The sequence below is a fragment of the Pogona vitticeps genome, chromosome 2 (genome assembly GCF_051106095.1).
Source record: "Pogona vitticeps strain Pit_001003342236 chromosome 2, PviZW2.1, whole genome shotgun sequence".
NCBI lineage: Eukaryota > Metazoa > Chordata > Lepidosauria > Squamata > Agamidae > Pogona > Pogona vitticeps.
In genome coordinates, this window is record NC_135784.1 from 37368334 (window position 1) to 37383289 (window position 14956).

The following is a 14956-nucleotide window of genomic DNA, read 5'->3' on the forward strand; positions in this document are numbered from 1 at the left end:
TGTTCCTGTCGTCGGGGGAGTTGCCTATAATATCTGCCATCCCCAGGCACGGGGTGAGTGACCGTGTCTGGGAGAATTTCTGGCCTGCACTCCCTCGGCCTTTTCAGGACTGGGATCCTGCTGCTACTGCTGCTGCTGTTTCGGGCCACCCCACCCCCTCCATAACACCAGACACCTGCCTGGGTGGCATTCTCGGTGGAGACCTTCCAGCAGGGAACTTGGCGGTTTGGCATCTGGAGGCTGGTGGGATCTCCTGACGGAGTGGGTGAGCGGAGCGTCGGGATCGGAGCCAGCCAGGAAGGCGCACGCCTGCTGCGAGAGCCAGAGGGAGCTGTGGAGAATGGCAGGGACTGAGCTTTTTCCAGCCTGGTCTTTGGTGTCTCTGAACCCACGTGTGTATAACATTGCGAACCCCGAGTCAAGAACTGAGAACTGTAAATCAGCGCTGCCACCGACACCGCTAAGGACAAGGCTATGTGGCAGAGAAAGTTAGTAGGGGATAACCATCGTGGGTTTTTGTAATTAAGGGTTTTATAAATCCTATTTTAGTTAATTCTGGTATTGTTATTGATGTATATTGATGTATATTATTTTTATTTTGTTGTATTGCATATGATTATGTTTTTTACTTATTTTGATGATTTGATTTGCTTATATTAAGTTTCTAAAGTTTATACGTTCTTTTTTCTTTTCCTCTTTCTTTTTCCTTTTTCCTCCCCTTTTTTCCCCCTTTTTTGTCATGGAATGGAAGGCCTGCCCCCCAGTGAGGGGCCCCAAAATATTTCTGTGATCACGGGTAGGGGAAGATATGGCGTTGGCGCCGTTCCTGCTCGTGTTAGAAGAACAATGGACAGATGCTTGAAAGCTGTGCATTGTTCTGAGACGGTGACCAACCCCCAGAATCGAGGTAGCCAGACCAGTCGTCCCTCACTCTATGCCTGGTGCTGTTGAACGCCAGGTCTGTATCCAACATGTCTTCCCCAGATGTAAGGTTTGGCCTTCTGAATCGCGTATACTATGGTCAGGCACTCCTTTTCCACGGTTGCCAAATGTCTCTCACCTTTCTGGAGTTTCCTACTCAGGTAGGACACTGGATGCTGGTCACCATTTTCATCCTCCTGGCAAAGAACTGCTCCTACCCCGCTGTTAGACGCATCGGTGTAGATGATGAACTCCCGGTCGAAGTCCAATCCATGTTTTGATTATGCAAGCCAGGTCTGCATCCTGCTCCAAGATAAGGTCATGAATTACTTGGGCCTTGTTGGATGTCCCGCCTTCCACTCCCCATAGGATGGAACTTTCCCTCCAAACCCATGACAGACAGGTACCATCAGTGCTGTATGTGACAGTGACCAACCCCCAGAATCGAGGTAGCCAGACCAGTCGTCCCTCACTCTATGCCTGGTGCTGTTGAACGCCAGGTCTGTATCCAACAAGGCCCAAGTAATTCATGACCTTATCTTGGAGCAGGATGCAGACCTGGCTTGCATAATCAAAACATGGATTGGCGGAGAGGGGGGTCCCCCTCTAGCACTCATCTGTCTGCCTGGTTATGCTGTCCAGCACCAGGGTAGACTGGAGGGTCGGGGGGGAGTAGCCATTGTCCACAAATCCAACTTGGAGGTCGCTAGGCGCTCCTCAGTAGTAAAGCCGGGTCTTGAGGCCCTCCATGTGTCGATTGGGGCCAGGGATGGTATTGGGATCTTGCTGGGCTACCGTGCTCCCCGCGACCCAGCCATTTCCCTACCGGAGCTGGTGAACTTTGTCTCCGTGGCACTGCTGGGTTCCCCGAAGCTACTAGTTTTGGGGGATTTCAACGTGCATGCGGAGGCAGAGACTTCCGGGCCAGCTCTTGAGTTCTTGGAGACCATGGCCTTCTTTAACATGTCCCAACATGTTAACGGCCCCACCCACGTGGGTGGCCACACACTTGACCTGTTTTTTCCCACTAATGGGAGCGAGAGTGGTCCAATGGTGACTGACCTTGAGTCAGTACCTTTGTCATGGTCGGACCACCACCTAATAAAATGCACCCTTAAAATGGCTCTCCCTCCTCGCAGGGAGCAGGGTCCTATTGTCATGGCCCACCCTCGAAGGTTACTGGATCCGATTGGATTCCAGGAAGCCATGAGAGGTGTACCAGCTGACCTGGCTGGCACTCCTGTCAAGGCTCTGGTTGATGGCTGGTATGCCGCAGCGACTAGGGCCGTAGACACGATCTCTCCTGAATGCCCTCTCCGCCGCAGAGACTGCCCGGCGCCCTGGTTTAATCAGGATCTTCGGGCACTGAAGCGGGTCAGGAGACGGCTAGAGTGCAAGTGGAGAAAGGACCCGACGGATTTCAATTGGATAGCTGTCAAGGTCGCTACTAACCTTTACCTTGCCAACGTAAAGGCTGCCAGTAGATCATACCTCGCTAACCGGATAAGCGAGGCGTCCAATCAGCAGGCGGAACTATTCCGTATAGTACGCGACCTATCAGGGAATTGGTCTGGGTGATGGGCCTCCCCCTAGTTTTTCGCCAGATCAATTTGCAGCATTTTTTAAATCAAAAGTGGAGGCCATCCGCTGGGACCTCTCTCCTTTTTTGAATACAGTGAGTCGAGCTGAGATGTCCAGCGCTCCGTCCTGCCCGGTGATACTTGACTCTTTTCAGCCTGTCACGCCTGACTCTGTGGCCAGGGTGCTTGATCGCTGCCGTGCCACCACCTCCTCCTTCGACCCTTGCCCGGCCTGGCTAATCAAAGCAGCCAGGCCTTTAACAACAGAATGGGCCACGGTAATAATTAATGGGTCTCTCCTTGAGGGCAGATTCCCATCTGCCCTCAAGGAGACACTCATTAGGCCCATTAGGAAGAAACCTAGTTTGGCGGCGGATGAAATTGGCAATTATAGACCCGTCGCCAACGTTTCTTTCCTAAGCAAGGTGGTTGAGAGGGTGGTGGCCGATCAGCTTCAAGCGCTCCTGGATGAAACAGATGCCCTGGATCCATTTCAGTCGGGCTTCAGGCCGTGCCATGGTACAGACACGGCATTGGTCGCCCTGTGCGATGACCTACTGAGGGAGGCCGACAGGGGCAAAGTGTCTCTGTTGGTTCTCCTAGACATCTCAGTGGCCTTTGATACCATTGACCACGGTATCCTCCTGGGGAGGCTCTCTGAGTTGGGAATAGGTGGCCTGGCATTGGCCTGGCTCCGTTCCTTCTTGGAGGACCATCCCCAGAGCGTGCAGCTTGGGGAGAGAGTCTCGGCCCCGTGGAGCCTCAATTGTGGTTCCACAGGGGTCAATTATCTCCCCAATGCTATTTAACATCTACATGAGGCCGCTGGGTGGGGTCATCAGGGGGTGTGGAGCCTTGTGTCATCAGTATGCGGATGACACTCAGCTCTACATCTCCTTTTTGCCAACCGCAAGAGATGCCGTTCTGTGCCTTCATCGCTGCCTGGAGGCCGTACTGCAATGGATGCAGGAGAACAGGCTGAGGCTGAACCCGGACAAGACAGAGGTACTGAGGGTGGGTGTCCCCACAGTGGGGGGTTTGGGAAACTCCCTCTCTTTTTTGGGGGGTGACCCTCCCTGCCAAGGATGGGGTCTGCAGTTTGGGGATCCATCTGGACCCGGCGCTCACTATGGAATCCCAGGTGGCGTCCGTAGTCCGAACCACCTTTTTTCATCTCAGGCGGACAGCCCAGCTGCAGCCCTACCTAGATGTGGGGGCGCTCACCACCTTGGTGCATGCACTCGTAATCTCAAGATTAGACCACTGTAATGCGCTCTACGTGGGGCTTCCTTTGAGGCTGCTGGGGAAACTACAGGTGGTGCAGAATGCGGCGGCCAGATTACTCAGTGGAGTGAGAAAATTCCAACATATCTCGCCCACTCTGGCCGCATTGCATTGGCTGCCCATCCAATTCCGCATCGACTTCAAAGTGTTGACGCTTACGTATAAAGCCCTAAACGGTTTAGGGCCTTGATATCTGGCGGAACGCCTACTCCCACCAAGTTCTACCCATGTCACTCGAGCGAGCCAGGAGGTGAGGCTGAGGAGCCTAACGCCGAGGGAGGCCCGGAAGGAGAAGACAAGAAATCGGGCCTTCTCGGCGGTGGCTCCTCGCCTCTGGAACAATCTACCTCCTGGGATTCGCGGGGCTCCCTCACTGGGTATCTTTAAGAAGCAATTGAAGACATGGATGTTTCAGCAGGCCTTTCCTCCAGACAATTCCCGATGTTTCTTTTCTTTTCCGCTGCACTTGGTTTCTATTTTTGTAAAGTTTTTATTATTTACGCTGTTGTATGTATGTATACTTTTATTACCTGATGTTAGCTGCCTTGAGTGGTCCTGAGTTGGCTAGATAGGCGGGATATAAATAAAATAAATAAATAAATAAATAAAATAAATACTGTTGAAAATGCTCCCAGATTATTGTCTGGCATGGATGGCACATAAATGAAGAGAAAGAACTGCTTTATTTTAACATAACTTGCGTATATTAAAATAAAACAGTGCTTCCTCAGCATCTAATGCATTCTCACAGAGAGGCAATCACAGAGTAACTGACAGCCTTTTGGTCTTAAGAACGGGGTGTAAAAAATCCAACCCTGAAGCAAGGAATGATGCTTGAGGCCACACACCCCAGATGACTTTTGAAACCTGAGTCTGAGATCCCCTCTCTAGGCAGACTTGGCACAGGTATCCATCATCAATTTTTGGACTTTGGTCTACAGTTTCTCTGGACGATCCATGAAGTGGTGGTGCTTAGCCTGATGAAGTGGAACTTATTTGATTTTTTTTTTTTTAGTTGACCACTAAAAAAAAAAATCAAATAAGTTCCACTTCATAAGATCACATTTGTGTGATCTTATGGACCACACTGCCTTTTCTTTCTTTTTGGTTGTGATCAGTTCTTGTCTGCTTTGACTCCATTTTTCTTTAGAGGTTTTTACCTCCTACATAGTTCATGCCTTTCCATTGTGTTCGCGCTTCCCGGAGAGGGAAGCTTTGTTTCCACATTGTTACTGTTATTGTGCCCTGCTTGTCCTAGGGGTGAGATAGATGAGAAGAAAACACAGGAAAGCTGGAAGACAAAGACCAGACTCTGAAAAGGTAGCCACAAATACAATTTGTCCAGCATGAAAGGTTAACACACAGTATATTTTCGATCCTGGGGTCAGGTAATGACATGATTGCCCGTTTCTGGAACGGAGTTTAAAACCCAAGAGTTTAAAGAAGGAAAAGACAATCAAACACAATCTCTGTGTATATGGTGAACAAAGAATATACACAATGCCTATAGCTGTCTGTCTTTAAAAAAAAAAAGAACGGAGGGAGAAAAGGAAAAAAAAATAGAAGAGCCTTTGCCACACAGAAGTCACTGAGAGAGGGTTATTTTTTTCCTCCAGAGATTCAGACTGAAATGTACAGATAGTGAAGAGATATTCAGGTTCTTCACAATGTGGCTTGCTGGAAGTGTGTGGAAACGCGCAAAGGGCACCAGGCGATACGCAACAGGGCACGGCATTGAAAACACATCAATAATTGAAAGCAGATATTTATTCGTGACATTTGAGTCCAAAACTTTGATGTCAAAGATATAATAGAACAAAAAGGGTACACCCTTGGGGACTGGCTTCTGCTTTATAACTTAATCATTGAATGCCTTGCATTCAGGGCATCAGATTTTTTTGGGGGGGGGTTATTTAAGCACCCCAACTTTATAACCCACTGAGCAGCTCCAAAAAACTAACCCAGTTAAAAGTCATTGCAAGCAAAATGCAATGAAGCAGCTCAGGAGCAGGTGAGAGCATGTCATGCGACATGTGCTTTGGTAATTCCATTTCCCCTTTCAGTCAGGGCCTCACACATGTTGTGCTTTTGTGGAAAACACTGCAGGGTGAAGGAATCCAACAGACACACATCGACTTCAAAGGAAGTATAAAATGATTCCAGCCAAATGTCAGAAGCACTCGGTTCTGCTAGGATGAGGAATACCTCACAAACTCACCTATTCATAACTTGCATCTTTAGCAGGAATTGGAAGGCCCTTATTTCCAAGGCGTGTCCACCAAACACTTTTCTTGAGGCACAAGAATGAGCATCAGCTCCATCGTGAAGCTCTCAGGCAAAACCTTCACTCAGGCCGCAGTTCCCAGTGCTCGTACTCAACAGTTACTATGAACATCTGCTGCTTTGGTGCATAGGGAAGTTCACCCAAAGCTGTGACACAATTTTGCACTTCCTCCAAAACCCATAATCTCAAATCCCCAAATTACTGTGTAGACACAGCTCTCTACATCAGCTCAACACACCAGAAGGGGGACTCAAAAGAAACATGCCAGCACTACTCTTGCATTCCAGTTCTGGTCTCCTGTTCTTTATACTCAGGATGAACTACTGCAGTGGGAATATTTTCTATCCATGCAGACCCTTTGTGTGATACAGAACCCATGTGTAACACACCATCATCATTCCCCTTGGCAGAAAACTGGGATACAATAGTGTATCACACATTGGAATAAATAATCTTGGCAGATTTGGGGATGGACTAGGTTTCGGAGATCTGGGTTTGAATCCCTACTCATGGAAACTCACTGGGGTGTTTGGAATATGTAAAACCAGTCCTTAAATATGTCACTTACCTTGAAAGCTCTATTAGGTTGCTATAAGTTGTTCCCAGTTTGATGGCATATCGCTCGCTCACTCACTTACTCACACAGACACACAGATGCGCACAAAGAGGCTGCATGAACCATCAAAAATGTGGGCAAAAAAGGAATGGGGAAGTGGCCAAAGGTTTGTTTCCTGTTTTTAAAAAATGGATGGGTGGGTTTTTTGTTTGTTTTTGGTGTAAAAACACTGCAGGGAAGGTGTGTCACCCACTGAGAAGGAGAAGCTTCCAAGATCACCAATTCACTTTGGGGGTGGGTGGGGAAGAGATACTTTTTTTTGTCTGTGGAAGGGAAGTGGAGACTGATTGGCCCCAGGGCTGCATCTAGGCACCAGCTCTGCTTCGTACACCCTTCCACACCTCCACACAGGAGTTACTACCATTAGGCTTGGGATTTTTGGAACGTTTGGACTGCAAATCCTGTAACTCTCCATTCTGGGAGTTCTGCCTGACCAACCTACAACTACAGCCCCCTAAATGTGGCTCATCTGGGGAGGAAAAAGACCAAGCTTGGAAGCCTTCGAGCTTTAACATAGGACTAACTCCAGTGATGTATGGAAGTGATAGTGATGTATGGAAGTGAGAGCTGGACCATAAAGAAAGCTGACCGCCAAAGAATTCATGCCTTTGAATTGTGGTGCTGGAGGAGGCTCTTGAGAGTCCCCTGGACTGCAAGGAGAACAAACCTATCAATTCTAAAGGAAATCAAACCTGAGTGCTCAATGGAAGGACAGATCCTGAAGCTGAGGCTCCAGTACTTTGGCCATCTCATGAGAAGAGAAGACTCCTTAGAAAAGACCTTGATGTTAGGAAAGTGTGATGGCAAGAGGAGAAAGGGATGACAGAGGATGAGATGGCTGGACAGTGTCATCGAAGCAACCAACATGAATTTGACCCAACTCCGGGAGGCAGTGGAAGACAGGAGGGCCTGGCGCGCTATGGTCCATGGGGTCACGAAGAGTCGGACACGACTAAACGACAATGAACTCCAGCCTATTTTCCTGTTTAGAAAGGAAACTCCGGGCTAGCAGTGAGGCAGCTTCCTTTCTCCACTGGCCCCTAAGGAGGACCTAGGCCTATGATAAGCCTTGAAGCCTTCACAGCTAGGCCTTTTCTCCAGGCGAGCCACATTCAGTGATGGATCTGTCAGGTGGAACATCCAGAATGGAGAATTTGCTGAAAATCCCATACTGAGTTGTTAGTTAGAATTGTTTCCAAATAACTGGAGATGCCAAGAGACCAAACATAATAACCTATTTTGTGTAAAGTGCAAAGGTTTGGCAGTATATCAACAACCTCTCCTTTCTTTATACAAAATGGCAGGAAATAAGCGTGGTGTAACATTTAGGACACCCACAAACAGTGCCTAAACAATCGAATATGCTGTGAAACCATGAATCATTTTGCAGCAAGCTGAGAGTAAAAATGCAACCCTTTTCTTTATTATGTAATAAAACAATTGTATGCTCGGGGGCTATTTACAGCATAATTCTGTCTGTCCTCATAGCCCCCTTTTGAAACATATAATTTGATATGCATGGTATATTTTATGTGCATGCACGTGTGCGTGTTTAAATTTGAGGCAAGGCAAACTTTTTTTTATCATCTCAAAAACCCTAGTCATAAATTTGGATAGGTGATTACCAAGCTCAATGGTACATAAAATCACTGAAAGATGCTTGCCCTGAAGAAAGAAAGAAAGAAAGAAAGAAAGAAAGAAAGAAAGAAAGAAAGAAAGAAAGAAAGAAAGAAAGAAAGAAAGAAAGAAAGAAAGAAAGAAAGAAAGAACAAACACATAAACACACAAACAACACACAAACACACACTCTGGCTACACTACTCCTAACTCGGCTTTCTGGATGAGTATTTAAAGGTTGCCTACTTAAGCCCGGGCAGACTTCCCAAAATGCTTAATGAACAAGCTTGGAGGCTTTCGGATTGTAGCCAATCCTAACTTTATTACAAAAGTTTATCCAGCTATAAAGATACGATAGCACTGTGCTGTCATGTTTTTTTATACAACAGTTTATAAAAGGTGACATCTGGCAAAGAGGCAGATCTATAAAAATCAGGCTGGTGGATGCAGTGTCATTTTTTCTGTCATCCACCCAGAAAGAGTAATATTATTTTGACACACACATTCATCCCCACTGTCAAGCTTCTATTTTTATAGTGAGCTCGCCGCACATCTCCCTAAGCAATACAAAACCTTTGGGCTAATGCAAAGAATGACATCGCGGCGTATGGAGGATAACACTTATTTTCAGGCTTGACTTTGCCTGACGGGATTACGCTTCCCAGCCCGCATACAATGTCATCTCTGTGACAATACGCATTGTTAGGGAACAATAAATAAAGATGCACACCAAGCTGTGTGTGTATGGAGGCCCAATATATAAGGACAATAGCAATAGAGCAATCTCAACTGAAGTTTCCTGAATTTGTCCTTCTTTCATATTGGTCTAGGTACATAAATCCATTCTTTCTTTGTGTGTCGTGTGTGTCGTGTGTGTGTGTGTGTGTGTGTGTGTGTGTGTGTGTGTGTGTGTGTGTGTGTGTGTGTGTGTGTGTGTGTGTGTGAAATGGGGGAAATACAATCAAAGCCATAAACACATGGGCCGTTCCAGTAATTACATACCCAGCTGGAATAATAGATTAGACTCAAAATGAATTTGAAGAATTGGATCAGAAAGCACAGAAACTAATGAACATGCATCACGCACTACATCCAAAAAGTGATGTGGACAGATTATATTTACCACCAAAAATCAGAGGCCATAGATTACCACAAATACAGCAGGTAGCAGAGGAGGAAAGAAGAAGCCTAAAATAAGTAAATCAATACAAGCAGAAACAAATTATTTAAGACAGTGAAAATGGAGAATATTTTGAAAATAACAGAAACAAAGGCTCAATATAAGAAACAACAATTTGAAAATAAATTAAACAGCTGGAAAAATAAACCAATACATGGACAACAACTGAGAAATACCGTTGGAAAGCATGATCATAATTCAACATGGGCATGGCTAAAAATGAAGACCCTTAAGAACAAAACCAAAGGCTTGATCTTTGCCACACAGGAACAAGCACTCCAAACTAACATGATGAAAGCTAAGATCCAAGGAATTAGTGCTAACAGCAAATGTTGTCTCTGACAAGAAAAAGATGAAACTGTGTCACACTTTGTCTGTGAATTTCCAAAGATTACACAAACAAACCACAAAGTTAGACATTATAGAGTGGCAAAATTAGTGCACTAGTCGTTATGCAAAAAATATAAATTGCTGACAAAAACCAGTGGAAGCATCAGGTAGAGAAGGTGTCAGAAAATGAGGAAGACAAGATCCTGTGGGATTTCCAGATCCTTACTGATAGACACCTTGAACATAACACACCAGACATAGTAACAGAACAAAGAAATGTCTGGATCATTGACATTGCAATTCCAGGAGATGCCAGAGTTGAAAAGAAAGAATTGGAAAAACTTACGGAGTACAGAGACCTGACAATCTAAACATCTCCCCTTTGGAAGAAACACACTTCAATGGTCCCTGTAGTCAGTGAGGCTTTGGGAACAATATCAAGAAATTTCACTCAGTATTATAAGCAGTTGCAAATCTCAAAAATCACACCATCAGAAGTACAAAAAAACAAAAACAAAACAGCAATATTAGGAACAGCGTACATACTGCTCCAATATTTAACAGATAATTAGATATGTTGTTAAAACTTGTATCTGTTATATAATACCACGCAATGTTTTTATAATTGTGATTGTCCCTGGTGTTTTTAATAATAATAATAATAATAATAATAATAATAATAATAATAATAATAATAATAATAATAATAATAATAATAATAATAATAATAATAATAATAATAATAATAATAATAATAAGACCTCTAGATTATTTTCACAAGTACTAGTGCCAACCCGCATGCTATACATCTTATATTTGTGCCTCTGGCTATTTCTGTCTAAATAAACACTTATTTTTTTTCCCTATTGAAATTCATTTTGTTTGTTTTGGCCCAGTTCCCCAAACTGTTTAGGCCATCTTGAATCTTGGTTCTGTATTCTAAAGTATTCCCTACACTTCCCAGGTTGATGTCATCTGCAAATTTGATGAGCATCTTCATGCCCTCATCCAAGTCATTTATACAGATGTGGAACAACACTGGGCCCAGGACAGAAGACTTGTCACCTCTCCAGGATGTTGAGGACCATTGGCAAGTACTTTTTGTGTATGGTCAGTCATTCAGCTACAAATCCAGCTAAAAGCAGCATCAAGTAGCTCAGAGGTTCCACCAACCTTTTCTGAACTGTGGACTGGTTAGGAAGGGGTCTATGCGCTGGTGGGTGGGTCAACCATGTGCGGGTGTGCAGAGCACCCATGCATGGGGCACCCGTGCGTGCATGTTGAGGGCCGTGCATGCATGGAGGGGGCATGCGGGGGTTGGGAGATCTGTCTCCGTGGCCCGGTTCTGCCAAGGTGGACCTGGGGTTGCCGACCCCAGAAGTAGGTCACATTTTACCATCGTGGCTACAAGAATATAACGAGGGACCTTGGCAAAAGCCTTGTGGGAATCAAACTTTTGATACATCCTGGCACAGTCTCTACCATCCCATTCACTTGTCAAAAAAGCAGCCCTGCTAATTGGGTGAGAAGTGGTCAGCTGATGAAAAAGTAAGTCAGCTTCTGGGATTTTCCTTTGCATTTTGTCACTCTGTGAATGGTAATAAGCACAAGAGGGCACCCTGTAGAAGATCCTGACTGCTGCCATTGCTGTTGTCAACATTCAGGTGGCCCTTTGTTATGTAAAGCTTGGCATCCTTTTTCCTACTGGCAACATGGGCACCACAGTATGCAGCAATTTCCTGGAGTTTTAGATTGTGGATACAGAAGCACTATATTCCACATTCATAAGTCAAAGGATTTTATTTTTTAAAGAATTGAATTTTTAGGATACAGGGTGCAATGTGTTCAGACTCCTATGCCTTTTTAAATAGTGAAGTGAAAAGGAGGCCAAATTGCTACTTCATTAAATTCTACTATTTCTCTTCCTGTCAGTGCAATTAATTTTGTGTAAGTCATTGTCCCATATTAAAACCACTTATTTCCCTGTTAGAAATGATGATGGTGATGATAATGATGATGATAGGAACAGAAGTTCGAGTAAAACTTTAACCACTGCATCATACTATTCCTTTTATTTCTATTCATATTAAGCGGGAGGAACCTTCTCTCCATCTAAAACAAATTACACAGAGAGAGATGATACACAATAATATATTCTTGCTGACCCCATCAGGCAGGACAGTGAACCAACTGACTTCATATGGCACTGTGAGGGTGGGAGGAAGGAAGGCAGAAATGTTGGAGCAATGTTTTTGAAAGTACTGTATTGGCCCCAGCAGGAGAGGGAACCACTCTTTCCTTCAAGGGGCACAATGCCTTGGGCGAGCAATGATTGATCCACCGTCACAAAGCACACACATTTTTCACTGTTTCCCTTAGAGCTGCATCTGTTCCCTTAGAAATGATGATGATGACGACAGAAGGAAACAGTTTTTTTTTTCTTCCCCCCCCCACCTCTCCTGCTATGTGTAACACAACAGTCTTTTTCTACAGCTGATTTTATGATATATATTCTTTGCATTTTGTTTTACAGTGACAAATTGTTTGGTGGGCAATATAAAAATAAAAACAAATAATTGTTTTTCAGATTCCCTCCCCCACTGACTTATTTTCTCCTTCCTTCACTGCTCTGGATTTTGTACTCCCAAACTAGTCCATCATCCACCCCACCCTGGTCTTAGCCTAGTTCCTGCTCAGGCCAGGTTTCTTCCACATCCCCTTTTCCTTCCTTCTGGATATCCCTCAAACTGAGATTAACCAAGTCAGGCAATAACAGCTTAGATACACCTATGGGTATCAAACAATGCTGCATGTAACATTGGTGGGGCATAGCTGTAATCTAGATGAAATTAAAGGTTTTCATAACTATTCCTAAGAATTCACGGTCCTTTGGTGTTCATGCTGTCCTGCAAGTGTAGTGTGTATACTCCACACACCACCGATCATACATCTTTGACCTTTTGAGATGCTAGAAGTACCTTTGGGGTCCTGAGTGTTTCTCCTCTGTTGCTTTCAGTTGACCATGACTGACAAATAGAGTAAGGGGACAGGATGTTTCCATCATTGTGAGCCTTGGATTCTTTAATAGAGGTGGAGGAGTAGTTAGGTATGAAATGTTGATAAATTCCCCGACAAACACAGCTGCACTGTGACACCTCAGTCAAAAGCAGGCAGGGGCTTCAATCCCTCCCTCAACCTATTCCCTTACTGCATAGTCATAAGGGTAACTTGAGAGTGCAGTGTATTTTGAAGAGACTTTGCTCCTACATGCATTTGTTCAAGAGTGGCACAAGTATAATAAGTTGAAAATGACCCTTTATAGATCCAATCTAATTTTGATTACTTTTGTGGTCTTTGGCAGGGCAACCAGCACACCCTGGATGTCATGGTAATCAAGAGCTGCAAGTATCATTAGCCAGCGTCAGCAATAAATGAGAACAAAACCTTTAATTTCAAATTATAAGATAACACATTGATTAATAACCACGGGATGATTAGTCAATTCGAGGCCTTAATGCACAATGGAGGCATTCCTCCATTATCTCCTCTGCATAATTCTTCTTTCATCTTGGAGACTTTGAAAACAACCGAGGAAAATTACTGTCCCTCAGTAAAGGCTTTTGAATTTCATATGCATTTAATTAGATAACTGCCATCCCAAGGACAGGAACCATGACAAATAGTTGTTCTTTTCCAAATCAGAAGAATAGACTGTTCAATGGGCAATATTGATGTTCTTGCACACCTAGTTATACAAGGGCTCAGCTAGCTCTTCCTTTAATTTATCTAACCTTTTAACATTTAATGAGTTTTTAAAGCACAGTTTTAGTTTACGTGTGCTATTCAATTCCCTAAACAACGGAACTGCTATCAGCAGCAATGCCATTTTTATGGAGGCACACATACACACCCGGGGGGGGGGGAGGAGAGAAGGGGGAGAACTCTGTCCTAGTATAAGACAGCAGAACAATTTGCACAGCAAAAATGGCCATTCTTCAAGTGAAATTAGAAGATAAACATCTAACCACAAGAAGGAAAGAAGAGAATCGTAAACAACACTGGCTAACTCTTCTTGCCCCTTGGACGCTTCCAGTAATGAAGATTGTTGTGCTCTTTTGCTAACAATGCTGAGTTCACTTCAGAGTGTTGACTCCCTTCTTCTCTCTCTAAGGCAATTAGCCTTTCCTTTGTTCTGTGATCACCAACAACTGGCGCCCAAACAGGGACATTGCCCGAGGCAATCAAAGCAGCTCACTTTGCCGACATGGGCTCCGGACGTGTCCTCACATCCTCTTTTGGATCCCGGTAAGTATTGGTTCAAGATGGGAAACACTTTCACAGCGCTTCAAATTCAAAATAAAAAGGACCTGATGTTTACTTGTACCATAAAGAAGGCCACCATGGTGTATCTGCCTCGGCAGAGGATTTATTGACAGAAATAGGTATTCAGTGTCCTTGATATCCAGAAGAAGGCAGCCTTAAGCTTTCAGACTGGGATAAAATTGAGAATAAACTGCACAAAGAACCTGTTGCTCCAGTTAAAGTCCTCCATACATAGCATCTTTGCAATTTCAAAGATCACGAGCCCTTTGTTAGCCCAGTCTTTAGCTAACCTTCCAAAGCCCCTTGGATTTTGCCACTCTCTAAGCCACCAGATCTCCATGAAAATAGAAACAATCCTCTTTCCTACGAAGCTCCCGCCGCGCTTCCAACAGCCCCTTCTCCCCTTTCTCCTCCTCTCCTCCCTCTCCTCCCCCTCCTCATTCAGCAGTGCAGCATATGTTATCTGATGTTATGGCCCAAGGAAGTTCGGAGGATGTTGCTGCCACCCTCCCCCTTATGTCTGTTTGTCCTGTGGTTCATAACAGTTAGTGACAGTGTGTCCATTAAAGTCTCCCCTTGCCACGTTTAAAGAGTTGGAAAAAAGTGTAGTTGAAAACGGTCTCCATAGCGGTTTTACTCTTGGGCTGGTTGATGCATATGAGGAACTGGAAATCTTATTCCAGCTGACTGGAAATTTTGGTTAAAGCAATGCTCACTCCTGCCCAATATGCATTGTTTATGCAGGAGTGGAAAGACACTGCTGCTATTCTGGCCATTGTTTATGCAGGAGTGGAAAGACAAAGCTGCTATTCTGTATCTAC

General features: G+C 44.6%; 1 protein-coding gene across 5 annotated transcripts in view; it reads right to left on the reverse strand.

Annotated features, from left to right (window-relative positions):
* Positions 1 to 14956, reverse strand: part of FHIT (fragile histidine triad diadenosine triphosphatase) — a 928323-nt gene that overhangs the window by 577738 nt on the left and 335629 nt on the right. The window lies entirely within an intron of this gene.